Source organism: Lissotriton helveticus, chromosome 10 (genome assembly GCF_964261635.1).
Source record: "Lissotriton helveticus chromosome 10, aLisHel1.1, whole genome shotgun sequence".
NCBI lineage: Eukaryota > Metazoa > Chordata > Amphibia > Caudata > Salamandridae > Lissotriton > Lissotriton helveticus.
Window position 1 is genome coordinate 212,982,843 of NC_136071.1, and position 25,766 is coordinate 213,008,608.

Sequence of the window (25,766 nt, forward strand, 5' to 3'; positions counted from 1 at the left end):
GCTGGAAAGTGTAGGAGTATTAATTACTATTCTAACTCCAGGGGGGTGTAAAAGTAGGTAAAGTGCTGGATAGTGTTGGAGTATTAATTACTATTCTATCTCCAGGGGAGTGTAAAAGTAGGGTAAGTGCTGGATAGTGTAGGAGTATTAATTACTATTCTAAGCCCAGGGGGTGTAAAAGTAGGGAAAGTTCTGGAAAGTGTAGGATAGGAGTATTAATTACTATTCTAACTCTAGGGGTGTGTAATAGTATGGTAAGTGCTGGAAAGTGTAGGAGCATTAATTACTATTTTAAAACCAGGGGATGTACATGTAGGGTAAGTGCTGCTGGATAGTGTAGGAGTATTAATTACTATTCTAAATCCAGGGGGGGGTAAAGTTAGGGAAAGTGATGGATAGTGTAGGAGTATTAATTACAATTCTATCTCCAGGGGGGTGTACAATTAGGGTAAGTGCATGATAGTGTAGAAGTATTAATTACTATTCTAACTCCAGGGGGGGTGTAAAAGTAGGGAATGTGCTGGATATTGTAGGAGTATTAATTACTATTCTAACTCCAGGGGGGTGTAAAAGTAGGGAAAGTGCTGGAAAGTGTAGGAGTATTAATTACTATTCTAACACCAGGGGGGTGTAAAAGTAGAGAAAGTGCTAGATAGTGTAGGAGTATTAATTACTATTCTAACTCCAGGGGGGTGTAAAAGTAGAGAAAGTGCTGAATAGTGTAGGAGTATTAATTACTATTCTAACTCCAGGGGGGTGTACAATTAGGGAAAGTGCTGGATAGTGTAGGAGTATTAATTACTATTCTAACTCCAGGGGGGTGTAAAATTAGGGTAAGTGCAGGATAGTGTAGAAGTATTAAATACTATTTAAACTCCAGAGGGGTGTAAAAGTATGTGAAAGTGCTGGATAGTGTAGGATTATTGATTACTATTCTATCTCCAGGGGGGTGTAATAGTAGTGTAAGTGCTGAATAGTGTAGGAGTATTAATTACTATTGTAACTCCAGGGGGATGTAAAAGTAGGTTAAGTGCTGAATAGTGTTGGAGTATTAATTACTATTCTAACACCAGGGCGCTGTAATATTAGTGTGAGTGCTGGATAGTATAGGAGTATGAATTACTATTCTAACTCCAGGGGGATGTAAAAGTAGGGTAGGTGCAGGATAGTGTAGGAGTATCAATTTCTATTCTAATTCCAGGGGGTGTAAAATTAGGGAAATTGCTGGATAGTGTTGAAGTATTATTTACTAATCTAACTACAGGGGGGTTACATTGTTTGTATTATGGGGGTAAATAACATTTAAATTACATTTAAAAAAATATTTTTTTAAATATTTAATTAAAACTTACCCATAGTTACGTTGAAATAGCATGCGTTGTAATAGCATCTGCGTTGTAATAGCATGCGTTGTAATAGCATACGTTGTGAAGGATCTTGCATTGTAAAAGATTTGTTGTAAGGGTATTGCGTTGAAAAAGTTGCGTTGTAATGGCTGTTCCCCCTATGGGATTGTCCACTGATAAGGGAGTACCTGGATTCTTTGCACAATATACCTATTTATGCTGTACTATATGAAGATTCAGCTTACTACAATAGTATATCTGAACGCCTAAATACTTAAAAGTTCCCCCTTTAATATTTTGTTTTGGAAGATCTTCCCTGAAGGGGGATAACATAGATTTTTTATAGTTAACTGTATGCCCAGACAACTTACTAAATCCCTCCTTCACATTCGCCAGGCGAACCAGGTTATCATGTGCATCACAGATGTACAGGATCCTATCATATGCGTTTAGGGAGATTATGTGTGTGCAGTGTCTCAGAGATATGCCAGCCACAATCATACCCGCAATGTTGCAACTTAGCTGCTAGTTGCTCAAAGGCAAGAGTGAATAACAGAGGTGATAAAGGGCGCCCCTGTGAGATGTCACCAAACACTGTGTAGGGTTCCGATACATGTAAACTGGTTTTTATCCGCTTCATAACAATAGATCCATTCTAGGTGCTGCAGACCAAACCTGAAGCGCGTTAGAACCTGGAACATGTATCTCCAGTTTAATTAATCAAACGCTTGTTCAAAATCAAGAGACAGGCATACCAGCTAAGGTTACATTGGGGGTGCCCCCTCCATGATCGATTAGAGGTGTCTAATATTGAGAGAGATGTTGCGTGTTGTAATAAACCCATTTTGGTCGTGGTGGACTAGATCCGACAGTCAGGGTAGGATATGCTCTGCGATTATATTGTTTGGAATTTTGTATTCCATCAAAAGCAGATAAATCAGTATATATGATGATAAGCAGGAGGGACCTCAGCCACATTTCAAGATTGGGACACCATATGCTCCTTCATAGACGGCAGGCTCTTGGCTGTGCTGAGGAGTTGGTGGAGTCAATGTACTGGGCTGGATTAAAAATGTGCTTACTATCTAATAGGTAAGTCTTCTAATCCCGGTGTGCACCTTTGGGGAGAGAGCAAAACACCCTTCTGATTTCTTGTTTCGAAAATGGAGACTGAAGTGCACCCTGGTGTGTTTTCCGTATGTGTGATAACGTGATGTCGCCCGGAAGTTATTGAGGGGCTCCGTTATTGGAGGCACACCACCTCATGCAAGGATGCCTAATGGAAGCGGAAAAGGGACTTAACCTTGAGAGTGTGCTTCTCTATTTAGTTTTAGCAGTATGCTAAGACCAGTTTAGGCACTTCATGAACTCCACCACAGCCGTGTGAGGATCCCTTGCATGTTTCAAGTCCGTCTGTGCTGTTGCATTACTTATTGTTCTGATTCTACTTTCATTAGGGACTTTTCTGTGTCTTTAGCTGTGAGCGTATGATGGTGCATGTGTGTGCTAAATTTTCGATGCACACCCACTGAACAAAACCTTAAAGACTTCCCATTTTACAAGGGAGAAAGGAGGGATGGAAGCTGTAATCTTGTCATAAAAAAAGTTATTAATTGCATCTTGAATGGACCCCTTGAAGGGTGCGTCCACCTGCCACAGAGGTTGAAGGTTCCATGTTGGGATCAATGTTGGTATTCTGCACCATGTGAAGCTAACCATCAGGGAGTTGTGGTCTGACCCTGTCTTGTTCAGGTAGAAGGTGCGATCCACTAAGGAAAGTAGTATGCAAGATCATACAATCCACCTTAGGCAGACATGTAAACCATGAAGAGAGGAAGAAAAAGATTATTCCCAATGCTGGGGCTGTTTAGCGCCCCATAAATCTTAACCATCCAGTGCCTTGTCGCTGTAGCATTGCCGATGGCTGGTGTGCCCTGGAGTCGGCTTGTGAACTGTCAAGAGAAATATCTAAAACACATTTGAAATCCCCTCCCAATTTCCATGGGACAATGGTCCAGCCAGCTAATCTCATGGAGAGAGATTCCAAGAATTGGGCTGGTTGGAGATCTGCGCATGAATGCTCACCAACACTGGGGTAAGCCATCTAACAGAACATATCAGCCATGTGGGTTGATTATTAACTCCTTGCTCACAAAGGGCATAGTCGGGTGAATACAAACTGTAGGACCCCTGGCAAAAGATGAAAAGAAGGTATTGAGCAGTTGACCCCGCTATATGAAAGGGAGGGTCCTTCCCCCACCCAATTTCCTAAGCTGAGTTTCTTAAAGTTATATAATGTTCTCTTCAATTGTGTATACACCGGCAATACAATACTGGCATGATAAATAGTGGTTGAAAAAAGGCAAATGAAAAAACACGAAGTTATTGTCTGAAAATCAAAACCAAAACGATAAAAAAAAAAACAGAGATAAGATTTATAACAGACTATACCCAGAACTCTAAAATGGTAAACTTGATTCTCAAGAAGAATTGGAAAATTCTGAAACTAGATGGCACCATTGGAAAGATGATACGGGATCACCCCATAATAACATATCGGAGAGCAAGGAATCTCAAAGATTACCTAGTGCACAGTCATCTCGATATCCAGAATAAAAACAAAGACTGGCTACAAACTAAAGGCTTCATCAAATGCTACAATTGCAAGGTCTGTTTAATAGCAAAACCTACTCTGGAAGTCCAAATGGCCTACAAAAAGATGTGGAAAATTCCAAACCTAATCAGCTGCAAAAGCAGATATGTGGTATACATTGTGGAATGCCCGTGCAGACTGAAATATATAGGGAGCATGACATGTGAGTTAAAAAAGAGAATTTTGGAACACACTCGTGCCACCACACACAAGGACAAAAACAACGCCATAGCCAGACACATGGAATTGGTCCATAATGGGGATTGGAAAACTCTGAAATTTTATGGCATTGATCAAGTCATAGACAATAAACGGGGAGGAAATTTGGAAAAATTACTCCGTCAGAAGGAATCTCGACATATCTTAAAATTCAGAACAATTACCCCTTTTGGTTTAAACCAGCCGGAGGAACTTTATGTGCACCTTTAGTGATTGTTTGATAGAACCACTATGCAACAGCAAACACAATTAATTAAAAAATGTTTAAATAATCTGTGCACAAAAAAAAGAGGACTAATGCTGTTATATCTGAAATTATACTAACAAATGGGGTCAACCACACTGAAATTTTTATATATATAAAAAAGGCAAAACTTTAACTGAAAGAATACCCGAGATGGTTTTGTAAATTTGCACCCTTTTTAGAGTGGTCAAAATATACAAACTACATGTCCCATAAAGCTTATGGGCTTGTATTGACCAAAATGCTGCAGGAAATGATGTAATACCTTTTCAAACGTATGTAAACCAATAGTAACTGTTTGTTTGTAAGTTACCGTGATCAAGCAGCGGCTGCTGCGAAACGCGTCGGCTTTTGCTTTGTTTTGCCGAGTGAATCGATAATATGCAAAATTGAGAATTAAAAAGTAACCTTGAAGAAACTGAATCCTTTGGCGTGTGCGACCCTTCTTTTCCTGGTCTCCGGGAGTTTGGTGCATATATATACACAGTGTAATTCCGGGTAGATAAGACAATGAGATGCTGGCCCTGTAAATGAGTATATGTCTGTAGATGAAAGGTGCGCCATCCGATGTGTTGTGTGCAAGATTCGCTATTAACATTATTGACTAACCCTTACATGTTGAAAGTTTGAGGCCATCAGCCAAAACTCAGCAAACAAAGATATGATTGTGTTTTATAGTCAAGACAAGGTCTACCCAAGGGTTGATACACATAACTCCAAGCGTGATGCTGTGCATGTAGGTGTGACATTTAGCAGGAGTGGCTGACTCCGATTCTAAGTATTGTGAGATTTCTACTTATATGAGAATATAGTGTAGGTGGGAACAGTCAGAGTAAAAAAGTAATCATATTACGACCATGAATACAAACAGAATGCATCTTAAGAGCACCACTTTCCACATCCAGTTGCAGCTACTGCCAAGCTCATCTGGCCATCATCTTCGAGAGATTCCTACTTGGCTCAGCATCTGGGTGGTTGGCATGAGGAGCCCGGCCACTAGGGACTGACGTTTAAGTCCTTTGGCATTCCCACTGGTCCTGTGTTCACTAGGAATGTGAGAACGCCCCCCCCATCCCCCAGAGACTCACAACTGATTTTAGTTTATTGTTATTATTTAGGTTATCTGGTCCACCCGAACCATTGGGGGACTTCTCAGGTCTTGTCACAAATGGATAATTGTTGTCAACTGTAAGTGATTCCTAACAGAGGCTCTTGGTGCATATAATTTCCACCACACTAGACTTACGAATCTGCTTTTCTGGTGAACTAGCAGCACCAGGCCCGCCCTATCGGTTAACAGTACAATCTTGTTGATTCATGAGGGGCCCATGTTGTTCATCAGAGGGAACTTGCATGAATCATTAACAAGCCCAACCTGGGTGTCCAGGAAATCAGCCCTCTCGAGATCTCCTAAATCCTAAAAGAGGATTTGTCTGCTTCCTTCCCGGCTCACCTCGAGTCCATCAGGAAACAGCATGGGCGTAGGAAGTGTGGGGCACGCGGGGGATATATCACCCCCAGATTTTTTAGTGGGGGGGACAGGGGGGACAAGGGTGGGGGGGGGACAAGCGGACAAAATAATTTCCCCTCTCCCTTCTGTCAGTCGCAGGGCGATTGGCACCTCAAAACACTAGTGCTTTGAGGTCCCAATAATTGCTTTCAGGTGCCAATGGCCCTGCGACTGACAGACGGGAGAGGGGAAATTCTTTTCTTAAAGCCTTTCACGTGCCGATGGCCCTTCCCTTTTGTTGTGCTGCAAACCTCCAGGAATTTTCTCACCTCACCATGGCTGCCTGCACTCTGCACTTCTAGGACAAAGGAGGAGAGACAGTTTGTTAATTGCTGTCTGCATGCTGCACCTCCTCAGCCCCGACCCTACTTAGTTATTTTGACTGTTTTACACTGCGCAATTTAGCCGCTCAAAGGCTAATGTTTGGTGAAATATATATTTTGAGCAGTTGAACCTCGCCAGGGAACAAACAAAACAATTAGTATCAGACACCGTCTGAGCCCACTTCTTTTGGGTGTCACTATAGATACTATAGATCTTGTCTGATTTCTTTTATAGCACCACTCAACCCAATCCAGGGTGTAAGAGCGTCTTACATCACAAATGCACATTGGCAATAAAGCATGTTTTAAAATCAATTTACTGTATGTGTTACGTAAGACAGGGTTACAGTTTGAGGAGTCACATGTCCTTTCCTTCATAGTTCACTGTGCTATAATAGAAGGATTACAATTTATGAACTGTAAGTAACGAAAGGATCTCTGTGTTAAAAGCAATAACCCACTTACCCATCCATATAAAATAAAGATCCGTCATCTGTGTGTCACATGATGTTCTTTGTGGGAGACACATTAACCCTCCATGCTACTTTGACAAAACTGGAACTAGACAAAACACCTATCTCTCCAGCAAGTGCATTAACCTCCAGAGTTATCTTACCATTATTATTCCCTCAGATTTACTGGGTACTTAAAGATCTATACAGCAGGCACCTTAACGCCATAAGATATTTTAGAATGCCGACTTTGCAAGCAATTAAGCAGAACAGATACCCTGCCACGTTTCTCCTTGTTGCCAATTTCTTTCTGGCAGAGTTTTAATAAATAAATGTGTAATCTGAGGCCTATATCTTGCGCTGGGGTTGCAACACTTTTTTGGTACAACTTCAACGCAAGATCTAATGTGTTAAATATTGTAATATGCTCAAATGTACTCATGACAGACCTGCTTAACATATATGAGGTCTTAATATATGATGTCATTTTTTGTGATAGCACTTCCTGTGAGGTTGTGGGCTGTGATGTCACATGCTGTAATGTCACTTACATACTACCTTCAATTCTGTTTTTTAGGACTTGTATCCTGGTGGGAAAAGTACAATGGAGAATTGGTGTTGGTGGTTGTAGGAGGCTGGTTTAGTATATAGTGTACGCTCAGGAGTGATGCACCTTGCACTAATCCAGACAACCCTTATGGTGATTTTAGTGGTCTTTGATAACCATAGAAAGCTCTTAAAGTGGTAGCTGTGTAGAGCACCTTCAGGCATATCTTAAAGTAGTGTAACGATTAGATGAAAAAGAACCACACAGTGTTTATAAAAATAGGTCTATTTATTATGCAACACAATCACTAACAAATTGTCATATCTCCTACCCAGAGATATGAATAATACACACAAGAATACTTCAAAATAATGAAGTCAGTAGCACAAATATAGACTGGTCTTCAGTGGAAGACCAACCCATATACTGGGAAAGTGGAATATAAACTGCAAAGGAGAATGGGACTTGGACCAGAAGACTCAGAGGAGCTGGGGACACAAGGAACCACCCAAGGTAAGTACCCAGGACCCCCCCCCCCCGGAGGCTGTGTGCAGAGTGGAAACACAGCCACATGCCCAATGGAAGTCAATGGAGCAGTCACAGTTGCAGTTTTAAAGAAGAAGAACCCATCCCAGAGGACTCAGAAGAAACCCTTTGGAAGTTGGGAGGTTGCAGACCCACCCCACCTGGAATCAGGTTACTTGCACTATGAAAGCCAGATGCATAGGGTGAAGTGACATCGGAACCTGCTGTAGACGGCAATAGAAGACTTTGAAAATGACTCTGGAGAAGCCTGTGAAGGAGTTCGGTGGAATCCAAGAGTAGACTCTTCAAGAGGAGAACCTGCAAGCATAGGGGACAGAGTCTATGCCACTCGGAAGTGACCAGGAGGCATGGAAGCACAATGCCCACCTATGCCTGGAGGTTTAGGAGTGAAGACAGTTACCTTGTCCCTGCAGCTGTGATGACCAGGCAATTCTGAAGGAGACCAGGAGCTGTGCACAAGCTGGCCCACATCAGGTGTCAGTGTCCAGGTGTCTGTTGTCTGGCGGGAGCAGCAAGAAGCCTTGGTAGCTGCAATTGGCGTAGAAAGCAAAAAGATGCAAACGTTGGGACCAGCGAGGTCCAAGGGACTCACTAACAGCAGGAGAATCAGAGCAGGCCCTGAGCAAGCAGGGGAGCCCACTGCAGAAAAGGAAGACCCTTGAGAGGATCCACAGGCTGAAGGCACAGGAGTCACAAGTGGACCTCAGGCAGCTCAGCAAAGATGGAGGCCCAGGTTGCAGAGGATGCAATGAGGATGCTGATCTTCAACGAATGAGGTGCTGGAGGCTTGAGCTTCTTGTAGCCCAAAGATCTCTGGAATACAGAGCCAACAAGCATTGGCAATGGCAAGTAGACGGGGTAAACAGGGGTTCAGTCCCAGCTGCTCCAATGAGGGATAGTGTCTTCAAATTTGAAGAGAAGGCAGGTCAGGCCTCGTGGGAGCTTCAGAACCACCACCTGTGTTGCTGGGCCTTGGAAAGCCCACAGAACAACAGGAGCAGCAGACCAATCAGCTTCGTTGCGGTGCCTGCAGATGCAAGGGATGTCCTTGATGCCCACAGGCCTTCTGGAGAACCTGGATGAAGCACAGACACAGACGACTCAGAAGACTTGACAGCAAGACCAGGAGCAGCAGGACTCTTCCTTGATGCAGTCTCAGTTCCAGTCAAAGCCCAACGAAGTTCAAGTGTCAAGACAGTCGAAGAGTGTCGTCTTAGTTTCAGAGGTGATTCTTGTTCTACGATCAGTATGAGGACCCACCCACGGTGGAGAACTTCGGTGTAGGAAGGTGGATACCTGACTGTGGTTACCCCAGATTTTTTTGCCTTGTGTTTAGCTGGTTTTCGACTTAGTTGGCCTGGGATCCTGCTAATCAGGGCCCCAGGCTATCTGCTCTCTCTGTAAATGGACTCCATGTACTTTAGGTACATACCTAATTGGATATTGGGTCATTTTATGAGCCCCTGCATAGTGTACTATAGGTACCCAGGGCATAGGTGCATCCAAGGCCTACCAGGGGCTGCAGCATATCTTTTGCCACCCCTGGCTGGCCATCCAAACTGACACAACTGGCTGATCACTCAGCTGGGGCAAGGTCGTGTAATCACCCCTTTGCTTAGATATAGTATTCCTATATCTAACCTTATATATAGACACATATGCACCTATAAGTCACTCCTATGGCAGGCCTTAATAATCCTGAAGGCAGAGTGCTTGGTTTTATGTGAGATGGTGCTCTAGCATGAGCTGAGCCTGTCTGCAGCTTTGGGAACCATGTCCTTATAGCTATTCTATGATATTGCCATACCATATACTCTTAAGTGCATTATGAACCTCTCGGTTAAATGCTAACTTTGGTTTGGCTTTATCAAAACATGTCGTGTAAGGTGTCATACACTTTGGAATACTACCCCCTCGCCAGTTCTGGCGACGGGGGTAGCATTCCACCCTTCTAGAGGGAGAAGACATGTTGTTCCTACTAATCCCGGTTAAAGTTAACCAGAGCCTCAGCATCACAAAATGGATGCTGCTGCCACAGACACAAGTCTGACCTCCAGCTGCTGGGAGTCCTTCCAGCGAGGGAGGCTTGGACAATAGATTTCCTGTCTTGGGAGGTGCTAGCACCACCCCAGACAGGCCATAGTGTATTGGGGCCGGGAGGGCTGAATGAAATGAGACACTGCCTGGGGCACACAAGGTGTCCCATGCATAGTCCAGTTCAAACCGATGCTGGGGCACTCCAGCCCCAGCTCTGGCGCGAAACTGGACAAAGGGAAAGGGGTGTAACCACCCCCTTCCTGGGTCCCACCCATAGGAGGGACCTAGCAGGTAATCCAGCCCCTAAATTTGGTATATAGGTAGGAGCTGAGTCCCAAGACTTTAGATTTATCGTGACTGAAACTCTGAAACGAAACTCTGGACCTTCGACTATCTACTTTGCAAGAAGACGACTGAAGAATCTCCCTTGTGGTCAAGGAGTGACCACACTGCGCAAGCAGGCACCATCAAGCGATCAACAGTTTGCTTTGTTGACGCTCCCGCCGGAGTCCAAGCACAGAGCCTGACAGGACTGGGACTTCCAGACTTCCAACAGCCCGATCCACAGTCACAGCAGAGCTGAGACCCGTGGAGGCGGCGAGAGACGTGGGACCGGCCATCTTGGAAAGCCAGCAAATTGCTTTCCGTGCAACTTCTGAGGCACCCTCGAAGTTGTGCATTGGGAATTAAGAAGCCCCAGCCCCGAGCACCAACTACACCGAAGATCAGTCCTCCACACTCCACGAGTTTTGCGTGGGGCCCTTCTGCATTTTCCTGCTTGACGCATCTGTCCGGTCATTTGCCTGTTGGCTAGTGGCCTCTGTGACGATGACACCTTTTATTTACAATGCTGGTCTGGTTGCTCCAGACTGGCCCTTGCTTCCCTGAAAAGGAGCAGCCCATCAGACCTTGCTGGTATGATTAAGAAGCCATCTTTGATTCCTGCATGGGTGGCCTTTGCCAAGGCTTGTTGACTCCAATCCGGAAGCCGACACCGCCGACAGTGAGAGCCTTTGTGGGACAGTCCGTGTTTAGCTCCTGGTAGTCGTCGACACCTCCTGGTCCACGTGGCTGCAGAGACAAGCTTCACAACATCACCTGATTGCTTCGCGATATCGCCTGGTTCCATCCTGGTTCCATCCTGGTCACTGGCTAGTGACCCAGACTCTGTCCCCTCTGCTTTCAGGTACTCTTCATCCTCGATCTGCCCTTGGATCCAACCGGACACTTCTCTCCTGGTTGCCTGCAGCATCTTTCTCCAAGGCTCCATAGGAATCAGAGACGAAACCCGACACACTTTGACACCTATGCACCCGCTTCCTGTGGGTGAGGTAACGCGAGTATTTCGGTACTCCTGTGGGTATTGCCTATCCTAGTGTCCTAGTTTGAAGTAGCTTTTCCCTAGTCCATCCGGAAGTGTCCTAAAAGAACTAGTTTCCATTTCTTTCGTTCCCATTCTAACTCTACGGTAACTTGCGTGCGTGTAAAGACACTGCACGCGCATCCCGTGGGCCTCCTGCTCTCTATCCTTTGGTAGTACAGTGTAGCCCCAGCAATTCTCCAGGCCCTAGGCCTTTCCTTTGTTCGTGACGTGGTTCTTATACCACTATTTTAGTATATGGTTCGAAGTGCCCCTAGGGCATTACTGTATTTTGTGCAACTTATTGTATGTTTATTAAGTATCTTGTTATGTGCTGGTGCCTCTGATCTCATAAAGAGTTCAGAGGATTAATTTAGTAATAAATACATATATATTTTATATATATCCTGTGTGGTGTTCTTTCATTTGGTATTGAAGGGATTGCATATGGTAAAACAGCTGGCTTCACATGCCCTCTTGAGTTAAGCCTAAGACTGCTTTGTCCATGCTACCACTAGGATAGCTGGTCTTTGAGGTTGACTTTACAGCCATCACCATAAGGGTTGTTTGAACTGATACAGGGTGCCCACTAGAATAGTGGATATCACATATCAGGCCAACTTCTCACATTCTGTACCCTATAGAAAGCATTAGAACTTCACTACGGTCCCTCGTAGAGGACGGGCTGGACAGAGGGGATGATCCTGTCCTTTGGCCTTTCTCCAGTTTCTCGCCAGAGCAGGAAACCAGGGTTCCTGAACTGTCTCAAACTTGAGTATGCAAAGAGTCACTCATGTATGCCCTTCATAACAGTCTGGATGCCTGGAAGGCGATCCCAACCCAGCCCAATACACTAAATCCTGTCTGGGAGGGTGTCACAATTCTTGTGACAGTAAAGCTATTGTTCTATCTTCCGCTGCTTAAGCTCAGCTCAGCGGCAGGAGGGCAAAATTATGTCTGTGGTTGGCAGCAGCACTAGCTTGCTGGCAGACTCTAAGAAACTGTTACCTGGAGTACATGGGGGTCCCCTAAGGAGCCCCCCAGTACATGGGATCATACTTCTAGCACCGGACAATGCAGATTTGGAGCAGAGCACATGGCTTGTTTCAGGTCATCAAACGTCTTCTGACAGCTAACTGTCCACTGAACTTTCTTAGGCATTCTTTTGGAGGTGAGATCATTAAGGGGTGTCACTATGGTTCCATAGGCCTTAACAAACCTTCTGTCGTACTCACTCAGGCCCAAGAAATCTCTGACCTGAGTCTGAGTAGTGGGAGCAACCCAGCCCATGATGGTCTAAATTTAGCTCTCCAATGTTGGAAGTTGGCCTCCAACTACAAGGTGGCCTGAGTACACAACTTTACTCTGCCCTATCCGGCACTTTGTGATCTTCATAATGAGGCCTGCCTTCTGCAGGGCTTCGAGTAGCCTCGAGTACATTTCTGAGGTAGACCAGGTGATCCTCCCAGGTGGAGCTAAAACAGATATATCAGCTAGATATGCTGCACTATAGATTTCCAGACCTGTTAGGACTTTATTCACCAGCCTCTGAAATGTGTCAGGTGCATTTTTCAAACCAAAAGGCATCACAATAAATTGATAATGCCCACTGGGGTTTGAAAATGCTGTTTTTGATTTGGCATCCTCATAAAGTCTGATTTGCCAAAAACCAGCAGTGAGGTCAAATGTACTGACACATTTGGCAGAGTCCAAAGTATCAATCAGTTCATGGATAGGCATCAGTCCTAGTGACTGCATTGCGACCTCTATAGTCAACACAAAACCTAATCTCTCTCTTACCATCCTGGATATGAGCTTTTGGTACAATGGCTACAGGGCTAGCCTAAGGGCTATATGAAGGCTCAATGACCCCCTCCAACTCCAGCATCTTTTGGGATTATTTTCTGATGCAATCTCTAACATGGCCAGGCTGTCTGTAAATGTTGCTCTTCAGAGGCAGAATGTCACCTGTGTCCTCTTCATGGCTACACCAGGTGGTTTGACTGGGTGTCAGAGAAAGAGACCAGGAAACTGATTGAGAGCATGTCTGTAATCAGCTTGCTGTTGATCAGTGAGTCTGTCTGCCAAGACTACTCTTTCAACTGATCCATCAACAGGGTCCTGAGAGAGAAGATCAGGGAGAGGGTAACTCTCTTCCTCCTGTCCATCATCAGAGGTCATGAGCATCCTCATGTCAGCCCAATCAATACACGTTTTCAGGTGATTTGCATGATGCACCCTATGGGGACTTCTTGGAGTACCTAGGTCAACTAAGTAGGTGACCTCACCTTTCTTTTCCAGTATAGTGTGGGGGGCACTCCACTTGTCTTTAAAAGCTGCATTTTCTCCATTTACAGTCAAGAGTTTGTCTCTACCTTTGTTAGCAAAGGAGAACCAAAGTATAGCTGCCCACTGCCCCTGAGGAATCTTCTGAACTTTACAGGCCCTCTCTAAAGCAGTAACCCACTTATGGATGTCATCACCCTCCTGGAAAGGAGGGACTATCCTGCTCCAGTTCCAAGGGACAAAGGGTTCTTCCCTAACTCTAGGTTCACTAGTCCTGCCACCATGGGATTACAATCCTAAATTCTTCCTAGCCCTCTGTACTTCTAGGGTGTCCTTATCTAGGGCTAACTCCTTCTTGATTCTGAGCTGGGATCGCTAACATTTGAGCAGGTGGTATTTCCTTTCTAAAACATTTCCCACTTCCTGCCAGAGATGGAATTCCCTATTGAAGTGGCAGAGGAGTCTGAATTAACTGAGGAGGACCGGGACTTCCCCTGAACCTTTTGTACCCTCCCAGGAGGAATAACGGGGGTCATACCTCTAAGGCCTCCCTCTGTGTCACTAGAACTATTCCCTGGGGGACTAGAGTTCTCCAGTAAGGGGCCTCCAGACTCCTCCTGGATATGCTCAGAAGCTGGGTTTGGCTCATCTTCAGGAGAATCCCCATCCATATCCAAGTTACCCTGCCCATCTGACCTTTTTTCTTGGTAGCAATAACTGTTCCCCAAAGACGACTTCACTGTTAATACCCAACTCTCCAAATGTCTCTTGTAAATAAGTCACCATAGTCTTGAGCAAGGCCTCCACACCTTCAATTATTGTATCAATTAAATGCTCGATATGTTGGCTAGAAAAATCCTAGCATGAGGTATATTTGCTAGTTTGGTCATTTTTATAGTTTTTGTGAGCCTCTCATATAACAAAGTTTTTGTGCTTTACTGTATCCCACTCACTTCTCATTTGTGACCTTCCACCCACTGTATTCATATGTAAGCTTCACACACAAACATTGTTTCTGGTGTTCATCACTAACACCTCATATCTGAGCTTTGCCACACAATTCATTCAGCATATCTAACTATATCTTTCTTCTGTGAGAATCCCATGTGTGTCTCTCACAGCAGGCTGTTTTACATTGGTAAGCATCTCTCTTCCACACAAACACTGTAAATCTCATTTTTGTGACATCCCACACAAGGATAATCCTTATTGCAAATTTATCTTATAGGGTGTCTTATATTCCTATGCAAGATAAGGTGGTTGAGTGCACTCTACACTTATGTCATCTATCTGCAATAGCGCTTCTCATAGATTAGACAACAAATGTTTTTGTATTGCGTTGCATACGTTGCGAAGCATTGAGGGTTTCTCCACCCTCCAGAATGCAGGTGATAAACTTACAGTGTTTGAGAAACTATTCTCGCTCTCCTTCTAGTGCCCTGCTAAACCTGGGACTTCCAAAAAGGATCCGACTGACTTCAATACTCAAACAGACACACAGAATCATACACCATACTGTTAGACATGTCAGCCTTAGGATGGACTTCCCCCCCAAACTTTTTTGCCTGCTTACCTCCTCTTTTTGTGATTAATTTTGTTGGCCTTAGGACTCTGAGGAGTTTACATCTGCTCACCAGTGCTAAAGTGCATGTGCTTCTCCCTTAAAAATGTGAACATTGGTGTATACATGATTGGCCTTTTATATTTACTTGTAAATACCTTGTACAGTGGTACACCATATACCCAGGGCCTGTAAATTAAATGCTACTAGTGGGTCTGCAGTACTGATTGTGTCACCCACACATGTACCCTTTAAACATGTCTCAGGCCTGCCACTGCAGAGCCTGTGTGTGTAGTGTTACTGCCAGGTTAACTTGGTATTAAAATCCCCTTGCCAAGCCTTAAACGTCCTTTTTTTTACACATACGTCACGCCTAAGCTAGGCCCCATGTAGCCCATGGAGGAGGGTGCTATGCTGCTAAAAGGTAGGACATGTACTTTTATGTTTTGCGTGTCCTTGTAGTGAAAAACATCTACATTCATTTTTCACTAATGTGAGGCCTATTCTTCTCATAGATTGACATTGGGAATTCCTTAATACACTCTTTTGAGGTGTAATTCTTGGTTTGAAAGGAGCAGCATTAGCATGTTTTATAACTTTGGAATGGCAATAATAAATCCTTATTACTGGTGAGGATGGGTTGCACATTACTGTTTAAGATATGCCACTTTTAGAAAGTGGACATGTATCTGCTCTTACAGCTCTGTGTGCATGCAGCCTGTCTCCAGTACACTTCAATATTAGTCCAATTGCATTTTGAGAATAGGAATGTCGCAAAGAGCACTCAGTTTATTTTTCCTTTTTTTCGTCACACCTTTGTTTGCTTGGTGCATGACGGTGTAAGATTCAAAAACATGTTTTTTCGCATTTGGTCTAATTACTTTATGAATGTAAATAACAATTAAAGCATATTTGCAAACTGTGACGACATGCCTGCCATTATCAATGTTACACTACAAAACTATGCGATTGTATTCTTTTAACAGAGTGTACGGCTCTGAGGCAATGGCCGATTTGTAAAAGGTCACTTGAAACTCCAAAAGGTTGTTCCTGTCCCCCCCAGATTTTTTGTGTCTCCTACGCCCCTGGGTAACGGTGGCTAGGTGCTCAAGTCTCTCCGGTGTAGTCTCTGTGATCTGACATCATCTCACAGCTGCTTCGTAGCATGTCAGCAATCATGTGCTGGTTAATGGCTCTCAGAAGTGGCCTTGAATGTTGACGTTGCTCAGCTGCAGACCTGCTTCAGTGTGCTCCTCTATTCCACCGCCATGTCAGTGTCTACAGTGGTGTCCTTTAGGCAAATGGTTGATGATCGTCAAGCAAGGAGCCGGAACCTTGTTGTGATGCGACCGCCATCTTAGGTGGTTAGCCACGCCCCCTTCTCTCAGTTATAACATATGATTGAGTAATTGCTCATAAGGAACAGGGTAGACAAGTGAAAGGAAGGGAATTGTAGAACTGTAGATTTACGATATGCTAAATGATAGACTATCTAAAGCTGCTTTTTCTGACCTGATGAAATAAACTGTGGTTTGTTAGAAAATTTAGTATGGAAATTGTGCTGAAAATGCACTACATTGTCGCCATTTCCTCAAAAAGTTCTTATAGCAGGCAAACGTGCACCACTTCTTGAGAGTATCAGGGATAGCCAGCAGACTATGAAAAGACCCATTTTTCAAACTTTATCAGGGGGATAAACCCGGAAAACAGTGAAGCTCACTTGCTTGCTTACTCAGATTCAGGACAGAGTTATTCGCCAGCCACCATTGATATGCAAACAAAAAAAAACAACAGCCTCCATTTGCTGGAACCCAGTCTCCAGCTGTCCATCAGATTTCAGTGCACATTCAGACATTCTTAGGCCATTTCCTTTAGAGGACATATTCTTCTGGCTACCATCCCTGGGCCCTCTAGTGCATTGACTGTCTAACTTCAGACATAATGCTCACCCTTGATAATTCTGTACTTTACACTTCTAACTTTGGAGCCTTGTGAATAAACCCCTTAGCCTATGATTTGCATCTCTTCATGTCAGAGAGAATGCTAATGGAAATGACAGTACTCAGTTAAAGATTCCTTGCAAATTTTAGTTATGTAAAACTAGGGTGCATTACATTTTGAAACTCGGTGTAAGTTAAAAAAGTGACTGGCTCAGGGCTTCAGACTAATGAAGCTATCTATCACTGTGTTTACATCACTGCTACATTAATTAAATGATGAATAAACAAAGACTATATAATGAAGTGGATTGGTTTTGTTTGAATGTATTTTATTCTTAGATGAAGAAAAATGTTGCTACATATTTTTATATTCTCAGAGTGTCTGAACTTTAACATTGATCTACTTGGACTGCTGTGAAGGGGTTCGAGAGCACTTTACAGGTGCCTTGGCAAACGCTTTGCATTTAATAAGATAAATAATCCACAGTGCAATGTCTGAGACTCATGGGTAATTCAAGCAGCGTCGTGTCTGTAGCAAAGAGTTGATGCTGTTCAGCCTGCTGCATAATCCCTGCTGACCCAGCAAAATGGAACCTTACATTCATTTGAGGGAAAAAGACAAGCATTGAAATTGAAATGCAAAACTGAGGCCATCCGAGGAAAGGTCGAAAGACCACATTGTAAATCTTCAAATAATGTGCAAGCAGTTTTCCAGCCAATACTTTCTGTGTTAAACACAGTGGTTTCGGATGAAAAGGGTCCACTTTAGTATAATCTAAATTTAACAGTATAAGTACATATTCCCTAAATCCCACACGTTGAAGAAAAATGTTTATACCAAGAGAAAGAATAGGGGGGCATATTACCAAGCAATAGCGATAATTATCGCTATTGCTTGGTTAGAGATAAAATTTTACCGCTAAGCTGCGGCGATTTTTATCGCAGATAAACCTTGGTATTACCAAGGTTTATCGCAAATGCGATAAAAAACGGCCGCAATGCATGAATATCGCTGAAAAGTCAGCGATATTCATGCATTACCGAGCTAATGCTCTTAGCCATGTTATCCACCTCCCATTGGATAACATGGCTAAGAACTGCTCAGGGCAGGTGTTAGCTTTTGGAGATATTCGCGCTTAGCTTAGTTGGTAATAGGAGATAGCGATGTTAGCGACTGTTTCCAGTCGCTAACATCTTGGCACGCCCACTTTGCATGTCATTAGTGATAAATATCACTGACATGCAAAGTGGGGCCCAAGATGGTCGCTATCTCCTACTAGCTGTCGCTAACTGGTGTTAGCGACAGCTAGGTAATAGGGAGATAATTTTATCTCCGCTTTCTTGGCTTTTAAAGCCAAAAAAGTGGAGATAAACCCCCTTGATAATATGCCCCAGGGTTCTTTACTTTGTACAAGTCATAGAACAAAAATTACGAAACCTGATATCCAGGCAGGGGAAAGGCATTTTCAAGGAAGGCCTCACATGCCATTTAAAAGCAAGTGGACAATGCTTACCTTAACAATGCATTACCTCTAAGAAGGCTCTACTCTAAATTACACGGTGCTTGTCACATATGCGATTTGTTATGGTATGTTACTGCAATTTGTATAGCGCGACAGCTGCCCCAGCAAAGGGGCGTCCCAGGGCTGACAGAAAAGCATCTGACACGGAGGGTGGAGTAAGGCACAGGCTACATGGTGGGAAACAGGTATGTGGCCTTCCTGAATTCTATGTAGTTGCTGAGGCTCCGGATGCGGGCGAGCAGCGAGTTCCCGAGGTAGGCCGCCCTGCTGCGGAAGGAGCGGCCTCCCGCCCACACTCTCCGAGACCTCGGAACCCCCACCAGGTGTTGACCTAGTAAGAGGAGCTGATGTGTGGGGACGTAGGGGGTCACTAAGTTGGCCAGGATGCTGGGGGTGTGAAATTTCAGGGCTTTGAAAGTGATGCAGAGGGCCTTGAATTCAATTCCCCTGGCCACCTGCAGCCAATGCAGGCGACGGATGGTGGCTGACACCAGACAGGACCTACGCAGGCTAATCAGGGATCTAGCTGCTGCGTTCTGGGTTCGTTGTAGCCGCGCAATCTCGGTCTTATTAGAGCCTAAGTACAGAGAGCAGGCATAATCCAATCTGGACATTATAGATGCCTGAATGATGGTCTGACGTGTGGGTGGGTCAAAAAATCCCAGTAGAGGTCTAAGCCCCCGTAAGAGCCCAAAGCAGGTCCGTGCCACCTTTTTGGTTTGAACTTGGTAGCTGAGGGATGAGTCCAACCACACCCCCAGGTTTTTGATGGCCTGCTTGGGGGGTGGGGCACTACCAAGGCTTTCTGGCCACCAGAGTTCGCTCCACAGACCATGGTCCTTCCCCACCAACAGAGCCTCTGAATTACTGGCATTCAGCTGGAGGCAGTTGGCAGTCATCCACTCAGCGACTGCCGCCAGGTCGCCCTGAAATTTCAAGGTGTCCCTCTCGGTGTTGTTTGAGAGTGCCACCACCAGCTGAGTGTTGTCAGCATAGGAGACCATGGTCAGTCCTCTATTTCTAGCCACCGCAGCTAGCGGTTGGACATAGAGATTAAATACTAGAGGACAAAGGGAGGAACCCTGTGGGACACCTTGTTTGATGTAGTGTGTGCCCGAGGCAAAAGGGGGACAGTAACCACAAATGACCTCTCACTGAGGAACGAGGTGAGCCACTTCAAACCTGGTCCGACAATCCCCGCCTCCTCCAGGCGTTGTAACAGAATGGCATGGAACACTATGTCAAACACGGCCCTGAGATCCATAAGAATCAGTGCTGACATTTGCCCAGCGTCAAGTGCCGACCAAAGGTGTTCTGTCACAGCCAGGAGGGCAGACTCCGTGCTGTGGCCAGGTCGAAAGCCATTCTGGGAGGGGTCTAGCTTGTTGTTCTTGGTCAGGAAGTCTGATAGGAGTGAGCTGACATATGCCTCTGTGATCTTAGCTGACCAGGGCAGTAGGGAGATGGGGCGATAGTTTTCTGGTTTGGTCGGGTCCAGCAGTGGTTTTTTGAGCAGAGGAAGCACCTTGGCTTGTTTCCAAGCGATGGGCATGGTAGCCATAGAGAGCAATATGTTTCTAACCTGCCTCAGGGAGAGCATGATCGCAGGAAGCACTTTCCTAAATTGATCTGGTTTAAGAGGGTCAGCAGGGGAACCTGATTTAATTTTCCTGCATAATGCTTGAAGCTGGTCTGCTGAGATAGGAGGGAATAACTCTAATGTATTAGCAATATGACCACACCCTACTGTTAGCGGGGTGGTAGCTGTAGTTGGAAAGGACCTATTGATGTTCTCCACCTTCCTAATGAAGAAGGAGGTGAAGTCCTCACACTGCTCATTGGACTTGAACTTTGGCCCTGCGTTGGTATGCTCTGATTTAAGGCTGGAGAGTATTGTCTGGTCCTTGCTCCGTGAAGGAGTGATATCTAGCATGGACATGGGGACCAAGTAGTGGTCAGACCATCTCATAGGGATGGGGACATGAACTGTCAGGGAAGGTATGTTCGTGAAAACTGGTCCAACAGGTGGCCGGCAGAGTGAGTAGGGATTGGCACCAGTTGTACTAGCTGGCAGGCTGCCATGTCAGCAATGAAATTAGCCACGTCAGAGTCGTCGAGTTTGTCTAGATGAATGTTCAAATCCCCAGTGACGGTAAAGTTGGCGGCGCTAACTGCCAGCACGCTGACCGCCTCTGCGATTGCTACCTTAAAGTCTGAGGATGGCCTAGGGGCTTGTAGACAAGAAGACCTAACATAGTATAGTGTGGGTTTAGTGTGACCTTAAAATGGGCGCATTCACACCCGGGTACAGTCTGCCTAGTGAAGGTGCAGAGGTAACCAGATTTAAAAATGACCGCAATGCCCCCACCTCTAGCAACCCTGTTAAGAGTGAGGATGCTGTATCCTACAGGGAGCACCAGGCCAGGTTCAGCAGTCATGTCATCCGGGATCCACGTCTCGGTAAGAAAGAGGACATTCGGGGAGGTGACCTCTAGGGGGTTGTAAATATCAGCGTGATGTTTAGCTAATGAGCGGCAGTTGAGGTTAAAGATCTTAATGACCTTCTTGGACTGTGGGTGGTGGCCGTGTGATGTCAGCGTAGGAGCGGCGCTAAAACCATACCTCAAACAGCAAAAAGGGCCCTCAATGCATCCCCACAAGGCTGTCTGCAGTTGCTTACCCTATTTCTGAAAGCTAACAGATCTTTCCTGGAGTAGGTCGGCCCACCTTTGGTGGCAGGGGCAGCGTGTCTGGCGACGAACTGGCGCAGACGGGCGAAGACGGGCTTGCCTTTGGTGAGCCTCCGGCATGCCACTGGCGCGTCCGCTGCACTTCCGCGCCATCGGCACCTTTTCACTGGGCTGGTGCAAAGTTTTCCTGAAGCCTAGACCTTCACCCTACTCAAAATGGCGGCGGAGTCGGCAAGCAGGAAGTGAGTATTTCCAGTCACACCACTCCACTAAATCAGCCCACTAATGGCTGAGGTGGACCGGGGAGGGACTGTTCGAAGTTGGCCCCCTAAATCGGAGTCAGAGAGTGAGTAAACAGTTGTGCAAAACTCAAAAAGTATCTTTTCCTTTTTATCCTTTTATTTTAAAAAAGCATAACAACAGCATAACAACAGTCACAGATTAAAAATGCGAGGTAATGTTTCAGTTTGTGCAGGCTAAAAAATGGAGATTGTAACATACGAGGGCACTCACGCAGAAAAATCCCCACACCTTCCCACCACTGAGCTAACCCTCAGCGTGCTGGATGCAAGCTGAGAAGAGAATTAACTGTGCTTACGTGCCATTGGCCCCTTTTCACTGGGCTGACGCAAAGTTTTCCTGAAGCCTAGACCGTCACCCTACTCAAAATGGCGGCGGAATTGGCAAACAGGAAGTGAGTAGTTCCCGTTACACCTCCCTCCATTCAATCAGCCCACTAATGGCTGCAGTGGACGGGAGAGGGACTGTTTGAACCTGGCCCCCTATATCAGAGTCAGAGAGTGAGTAAATAGTTGTACAAAGTGCAAAAAGTATCTTTTGGACTGTTTGGAGTCTAAGGGCCTTAATCAGTGTTTGGCATATAGTATACTCTGTCAAAATGTGATGGATATCATTTCCACCATATTTACAATGCACCTGTAATACGGCGGACAAGATACAGCCATATTTGTGATGAAATAGCCCATCTGACAATTTCTAAAAAAGGCCAAAAGTTTGTCTCTCCCTCTCTTTCTCCATCTCTAGCTCTCTTCTTTTGTATTTTGTATCTCAGCCTCCCTCTTTCTCCCAAACTCTCCCTCTGATTACTTTTTTCTCAGTCTATCTCAACCTCACCTCAATATACCTTTCTAACTACCTCTCTCTCATTTACCTTGCTACAGCATCAAGGTATGTTTATACAAGATAGTTACATTTAAAATTTCTACCTCTACATCTAGTTACCTTGACATCAGAGTGATTGAGACTGTGGATATGATACAATAATGTTATTCTCCACCTTCTGAAATTTTAACATAGAACAAAAATTAAATTCATCTACTTCACAAGTATTATTGCAAATCAAGTAAAATGCTAGCAGGAAAATGTAGGTAATAATGATTCATTTTAAACGTGTTACATTCTAGTTGGTGGATACATCTCCCACAAGTGGAGTACTGTTTTAATCGTTCAAGTGTGGAAAATATGGTTTTAGGAATGTTGTGTATCCCAACATAGTCTGGAAAGTTCTCTCACAGAAATGTGTGGAAAATGTGTTATTTGGGCCAAAGTTTGAAGCTTGTAGGGTGTTCTGGGTAAGAAAATGTAGTGGGATCCATGCAGCCACACTGCCCAGGATTCTCCAGAGTTTTTAGGTTTCAGAAATACCCAGGGTTCAAGATATTCCTTGGCTGCCATCTTCCTCAGCTCAAATAGTGCAGCTAGTCACCATATTGAGGTGAGAGAAAATTGGGATTTAGCTCATATGTCAAAACTACACCCAAAAGAATCCAGATTTCTACTTGCCATACGGATTGTGATGCTCTCAGTAATGAGGGGGTGAAGAGTGTTGGGACTTTAGTGGTGGGGTTGTGCCCTTAAACCATGACGAGCTGGCCCCACCCAATTAATGAAAAATTCCCTGGCATCCAGAGGCTTTTCTGCCCCCTGGAATCAGATTAGGGGCAATTCCTCCAATCAACCCTGGGTGGCAGCATGACTGTTGAGACTTTAGGGGCAGAAGGTATGTCCTGATGCAGACCATCCACCAGCCCATAAAAACAAAAATCAGAGGGAATAGAGAGTTTTCCGCCACCCCCAAATGGGCATTTTTGGGGTAAACTCCCCAATATTCCACCTGGTAATGAAAGAAAGACCGTTAAGCTCTTTATGCAGATAAGGCATGGGCTGCAGCTTCTCTTTTCAAATAAATAATTGCAATAATAGCCCTAGTATAAAGTGTGTTTTCTGCCCCACTCCCCTCCTTCGGAGCAGTGTGAAACATGTCACAGAGTTCAATCACTTGGCTTTGTCATTGCTCCAAGTACAATGAGACAGGTTTTTGCCTCCAGGTGCTGAGTTACTTGATAGAGGCAAGTAGTGACTTTTCAATGGGATCCAATGCTGCATTCAGCCCAGGCCAAATGTCCAGGTTTCTCATTGGTGGTTATTCATGTCAATACTTCAAGTAACAGCCATGTCCTCATGAAGCTTCTAGGGCACCTGTGCTTGCACTGGAGCATCCTACTCTCAGCTCTCTCTCTCTCCTCTTTGGTGAGCAGCATTAACCTGCTGCTGTACCACGTCTAGGGCCAGCTGGACGACCATTCACTTTAGCGGGTCGAAAATTGAGCCAAATTGCGACACGCTAAAGTGAATGTACAACAGTGTTTCAGACACTGTTTGCTATTCCCAGCGGGGTCGCACATTGCATGCCTCATCAGTATTCATGAGGCAAACGCAATTTGTGACACATTTGGGAATGGCTAGCACTCAGAGGGATGGTGGCCTGCTGGGATCAGCAGACCACCATGTCTGTAACTGCTTTTTAAATAAAACAGTTTTTTTTATGCAGCCCGTTTTCCTTAAAGGAAGGTGAGATGCATTTAAAAAAGAAAAATGAAACTTTCCAGTTTCATTTTTTAAGGGCAGGGAGTGGCCCCTCGGACCACTGCCTGCTCTTAAGATAATATTTTCACAAGCACTCACAAAGGGGAAGGGTTCCCCTGAGAACCCCTTCCCGTTTGTGAGTGGGTTACCACCTACTTGTAGTTGGTGGTAAACTGTGAGTATTTTCTGACCGCAAATGAGGACTCAAAACAATATGCCATTTGGACTCGCTATTAGGAAAGGACGCCCTTGGCATGCCACTTCCTAATACAGAGACGCAAACGCTATTTTGCGAGTCAGTGCCTCGCAAAATAGCATGTGAACATACCACCACTGATTTTTTGCGGTCGAAAATGGGTTTGTCTCCCATTTGTGACTACAAAAAAGGTTGTACATCTGAACCCAAATCCCCCTTACACTTGGTACATCGGCCCTATCTGCATTTGTCAGGTAGGAGTGCTTCCAGAGAACCAATAGCATCTCCATGTCATGTCTGCAGCTCAGGAAGTCACCAGCTATGTCTCGGTTCTATGGGCAACAATCCACCCTGTGGATCAAAGAGTATTTTCTAGTTTCTGCATTCTTTCTGGTGATCTTGCCTCAGCATGCAAGAGTGCTGCTCTCATTAACTTTTTATGAGGTCCCAATCATTACAAAGTCCAGGCTACTAGCTACCTGACTCATCACCTAAGGCAGGGCAGTAGGATGAATGAAATACGGGGTCCTGATGAGGAGCTTAGGACCACACGTTGTATTCCATGGGCCTCATTTATGAGGCCTTGCGTCAGTTTTGCGCTTCCGATGCGTCACTTTTTGTGACGCATCGGCGGCGTAAAACATGCCTCCTGTTGCACACTATTTACAAAGTGACACATCTAAGCAGATGCGTCACTTTGTAAACCCCTGCGCTACATTATACATTTGTCAGGTATAATGTATGCAGGGGGGGCGTTCCTCCGAGAAAGCCTCGTAGAAGTGACGCAGTGAAATCTATGAGATTTCACTGCGTCACTTCTAGGACGCTGTTGTGTCAAAATCTGGCGCCTGCCTCACAGCAGGCGTAAGACTGACGCAGGCCCTTTCACATGGGGCTTGTCCCATGTAAAAGGACGCATTGCTGGAGTTGCGTCACTTTTGAGACACACTCCAGCATTGCGTCACTTTTGCGCTTACAGATACGTCAGAAATACTGACGTATCTGTAACTCCTTGCGACATAATGCGTCATACATTAAATATGACGCATCAGGTATGTCGCAAGGAGTGCGCACTGAGAAGTGACGCATCGGTGCTTTCACGCAGCGATGCGTCACTTCTCATAAATGAGGCCCCATGAGCTTGCACGACCCCCCGACCTACTTATTTTAAAAATTAGGAACTAACTCACTGACAACGGCTCCCAGCGCCGAGATACTCCTTCGGGGGTGATTTGTGCGCTATACAAGTACTGGATTTACATTTTTTACATTTTTCACCCCAGCGCTTCAGTGCCCTTGAAGGAGAGCATTGCTAAATTCCCTAGTTCCATTATCTTCATTAATAAACTGAAAGTGCTTCTGCTGCAAGATGTGATGTGACCCAGTAACCTAAATAGCATTTTGTGAAGACACCAGAGACAGTAAATGTATTACTGCTAATGTTGTA